Here is a 5,240-nt window from a genome sequence, read left to right as displayed (position 1 = left end):
CTGCCCATTGCTCCACTTCTTTTTAACATAGTGTTGAAACTCTTGCAAGAGCAATAAGACAAGAGAAGGAAATTAGAGGAGTAATAACAGGAAAAGAAGAGATCAAATTATCCCTTTTTGTAGACAATATGATATTATATCTTAGAGATGTTCAAAATTCTACCAGAAAACTCCTAGAAATTATTAACACGTTCAGTAAAGTGCCAGGTTACAAAATTAATCTACAAAAGTCTGTAGCCTTTCTATATACTAATAAGAAGCAATCAGAGAAAGAGTACATGGAAACACTCCCTTTCACAATAGCTGTAATAAAATAAAATAATAAACCTGATGAAAGTCATTAAAGACCTCTACAATGAAAAATTTAAATCTTTAAAGCAAAAGATCAAGGAAGACATCAGAAGATGGAAAGACCTCCAATACTCATGGATTAGAAGAATTCATATTGTAAAAATGACCATCCTACCAAAAGCCATTTATAGATTCAATGCAATGCCAATCAAAATCCCCATGATAGTCTGCACAGAATTGGAAAAGATTCATAGCACAGAGGGTACCATCGACTTACCCCTGAGAGAGGCCTGTGGGTCGTGCACGCCCAGGGAAGCAGAGAGACTATACTAGATTTTAACCTGTATTACAAAGCTATAATCATAAAAACAACATGGTACTGGCACAAAAATAGACCTGTAGATCAATGGAACAAAACAGAAGACCCAAATATGAGTACATGCAATTTCAGCCACCTGATATTTGACAAAGGGGCCAAGAACTGGAGGAAAGACCGCGTGTTTAGCAAAAGGTGCTGGCAAAACTGGATCTCCACCTGTAGAAGAATGAAACTATATCCATATCTTTCACCTTGCACAAAAGTCAACTCCAAATGGATCAAAGAGCTCAAGGTGAAGCCTGAAGCCCTGAAACTGTTAGAAGAAAACATTGGCAATTACATACAAGATATAGGAGTAGGAAAGAATTTTCTAAACCAGACATCAATTGCTCAGGAAATAAGGTCAAGAATCAACAAATGGGACATCATTAAATTAAAAAGCTTTTGTACATCAAAAGAAGAAACCAAGGAAGTGAAGAGAAAACCCACAGAATGGGAGAAAATCTTCACCTGACAATTTAAGGGTCAGGATGTATAACAAACTCAAAAAAACAAAGAATCAAGAAAGGAAGTAACCCAATTAAAAGATGGGCTAAGGAGCTAAACAGAGAGTTCTCAAAATAAAAACTAAAGACAGCTAAGAAGCATCTTAAATGGCGTCCAACATCATTAGTAATTAGGGAAATGCAAATTAAAACCACAAGAAATTTCAATGGACTCTCATACGAACATTTGAAAATTGCCATGTTCTGACTTTTTTCTAGTTCCCTGTCTAGAACTTATAATGCTAATTATTCTTGCCTTTTCTTCTCCTTCACATCTCCTAGTCACAATTCAAGGGTGTTCTTTTCACCCTAGAGATTAGAGTTATGAAATTTGGGAGTCTTTTATACAGACCCACTGAGGGGGTACTCCAATTGTCTCACCCTGTGTCCCTGTTCAGCATGGAAGAAACCAGAGCTTTCTGTGTCCCTATTCCCTATTGGCAATTTGGGTAACCCCTTCAAAGGATGGCGTGATAAGAATAGGAGGTAGGAATTTGTTAAGCAGCTAAGGTAAAAAGATCCCCCAAAATGTAGCCAGTTTCTTGGCTAAAAGTCAAAATGTCCTTGGACCTGTTAGCAACATACTCTGTTCCAAAGGCCAAAAATATCAAAAGTATTTGGGATTTTATATCTAAGCTTTAAAAGACTTTAGGGTTACCTCTTTAGAGGGGGGCAGTGTTGGAGGGGAGGGAATGGTCATGGATTTGATCAAAACACCTTATATAAATGTATGAAATTCCCAGTAAAGTTTTTGTAAAAGTTAAAAAAAAAGATTTTAGGAATACCTCTTCAGAGGGGAAATGTTAGAATAGCCAAAAGCCCCATAAAAATAAATGAATACATCAAAGAAGAAGAGTACCCCCAAAATTTCATCTTACCCCAGCCAGACTGGCTAATATCAAGAGAACAAATGATACCAAACGTTGGAGAGGATGTGGGGGAAGGGGAACACTCATCCACTGCTGGTGGGATTGCAAAGGATATTGAAAAGGAACAAGGGAGGTAAAGAAAAGAAGGAATCTGAAAGAGAAGAACAGTAGGAATCAGGCATTAATAAGGGAGATAGGGATAAAAATGAACTTATTTTGAGGGGAGGGGGGTGTGAGGGTTATACAAGGAACCTAGGGGTTAAAGGGAAAGAAGGAGCTCAAGAGAGGTGGGACCATAGGAGAAGAGTATTATTAAGGGAGAAATGGGAAAAATTGAGGCACTTTAAGTGGTGAAACCATGGTGGAAGTGTTACACAATGCAAGAGATAAATAATGCCTAGCTAGCTTTAAAAAAACCAGAGGGAACAATATTAATCGAACAACCTACTGACAAATTACATATACAAGTAGCTCAAGGAATATAATATATATCTAGGCAAGGTTTATCTGAGAATGTTTCATCTTTGCCCAAGGTTTATCTACATGGCACAGGGTAATTAAAAGTGGCAGACTGGTAGAACTAACCTTCTTGGATGTCTAACAGCCATACTTTGAGGCCTATACTATTTGGTCAGAGGGACATAAAGGACAGTTTTTGCTCCTTGCCTTCCTAAGTCAACTAAGTTCCAGGGGACTATAAGCATCTCTCAAAATGTCCTGCAACTGTGGTGAGTCACCTGTCTTCTTGATCAAGGAGGCCATGGAGACCCCATCACATGGACTTGAACCAGTGTCCCGTCTACAAAGAGGAGGGTCAACACAGAGGAAACATTTCCTCTATGCTTCCTAGTGAAGCCAGCCATGATGGAGCAGGACCTTTGACTTATGTTAACGTAGATGGAACTTGTAGTAGAAAGGCACCAGGGACTCCTCACAGTCATGTGACCCCTGAGGAACAGATCCTCAAATGGCCTTAACAATAAAAATAAATTGGTTTAGCTGGGTCAACTGTATGATCTTAAACACCCCAAAAAAGTATAACCAAAGATCAAAGGGGTCAATATCATTCTGTAAGAGTCCATAGGTATAGCTAAAGGCTACATAACAAGAAACAATGCCAGACAGGAGATGCCTTCCTTTGAGTTGTTGGCTAGGGTGGCCCAAGAGACTCCCAGATAGTAACCCAGCATAGAACTGGGAAAATGAATAGCAGACCCCAGTCTTATGTAAAGGAATATTGGCAACTGATTGCTGCTAGATGAGGAACAGCTGATTTTCCTAAAACAAGGAACTCTAGATAGGCCGACTAGATTCAGTGGATGGACAAGCACTGGGGAATGGCTGGGGGTGCTGCCAACACAGTCGACACTAACAGGGATGGCAGAGTATACGGGCTCCAGTGGGGGGTGGGGAGGCTATAGGAGGGTGCCATTTGGGATGTGGGTATATAGATGAATAAGATTGTTTGGGATGTTCTGTATGAAATATGCACAAAAAAATCAACAGATAAAAATGAGTTGTATTTGAGGAAGAAGCACAAAATTTGCTTCATGTTAATTAGTAGAGGTGAAAAACAGTACCATTGAAATCTACCTGATGACTTTATATCCATACTCAGATGCTAAGGATCCGAGTATAACCAACTATGACTAGTAATAATGAGATATGTAGATATTAGAGATGTGTGTGCAAACATCTAAGTGTTAGTAGCATTAAAAATGAGTTTTTCTTTGTGAAACAGTATTATTTTAAAATGACATAGAGATCATTTTTAAAGGCTAAAACATCATTCAATTTTGTCTTATAAAGTTTATACTAAGTTCAATATTGTATAACTGTATTAATTCAACTGTGAACCTAAAAATTTACACCCAATTTTGAAAGACATACAGCTTTGCTCTGGAAATTATTATTGAATATGTTAAGGCTGTAATGAAATGCTTCTTCTAATCATGTTGTTATTAATATTTTTTTAAAGTCAGTGTGTCCCACTTTAAAAAAAAAAAAAGATGCCACAAGGTCTATGTTGGTTACATACAGCCTGACTTCCTGTTCTGTGTCATTTACAAAGCTAAGCAACCTTAGTACTTGGTAAGTCTGTAATGTCTAATGAGTTTCAATCAATGAAACGTCAGTGGGCTGGAGAGATGGCTCAGCAGTTAAGAACACTGGCTGTTCTTGAGGAAGACCCTGATTGGAATCCCATCACCCACATGGCAGCTAACAACTATCTGTAACTCCAGTTCCAGGGGATCTGACAGCCTCTTCTGTCCTCTGTGGGCATTGCACAACATAGGTGCACTTACTTACATCCAGGAAATACACACATACATATAAAATAATAATAACAAATAAAATTTAAAAAAAATGGAACCTCGCCCCCCTCGCTGTTCTATACTCCTAGTTTGGGCCCTGCGCCATTCCTAGTCTTGGGGCCCCAGACACCTGGGGAACCAATACTGCTTCCTGATCCTTCTCACCCAGAGCAACTCAGTCCCTTTCTTGGGCTCCAGGAGCACCGCTTCTGGTCCTGGCCCCGCCCTCACCTCTCTCTGCTCCCTGGGCCTGCACCACCGGCTAACTCTCCTAGCCTGCACTATTATCCTCAGGCCTCTTGGGGTAAGTCTATAGCGCAGCTATCCGCGCCGGTACTCCCTAAGCCTCATTCACCCTTCCATCGCCCCCCGCTTCTATACTGTTAGTTTGGGCCCTGCACCATTCCTAGTCTTGGGGCCGCAGACACCTGGGGAACCAATACTGCTTCCTGATCCTTCTCACCCAGACCAACACAGTGCCTTTCTTGGGCCCCAGGAGCACCGTTTCTGGTCCTGGCCCTGCCCTCACCTCCCTCTACTTCCTTGGTACTGCAACACCCACCAGCCTCATTCTGGGGCTCCAAGGGTACCTTTACTCTCCCTGATCCTTTGCATCCAGTACAACCCAGCTACTCAATCCACTTCCTGGGAAATCTTGGGGCTTCTTCCCTCCCCATCTGCCTTTGCATCCCTGTGTGGCACGGCCACAGCCAGGGTCTCAGGTCAGTCCAACACTCAAGTTCCTGAGGCCAAAATAATTCTTAGAGGATTCCAGACCCAAGGAGAAAGTCTGAAAACTTCTGACCCACATTGGAATTGGGCCACCGCGGAACTCCTGAAGACAAAATCAATCCGGCCTCGACAATATAAAATCAAAAGAGAGAACCAGAAGCTTAGACGA

The sequence above is a fragment of the Nannospalax galili genome, unplaced genomic scaffold, assembly GCF_000622305.1.
Source record: "Nannospalax galili isolate Female #2095 unplaced genomic scaffold, S.galili_v1.0 scaffold3, whole genome shotgun sequence".
NCBI classification, from domain to species: domain Eukaryota; kingdom Metazoa; phylum Chordata; class Mammalia; order Rodentia; family Spalacidae; genus Nannospalax; species Nannospalax galili.
This window is presented reverse-complemented; position numbering follows the sequence as displayed.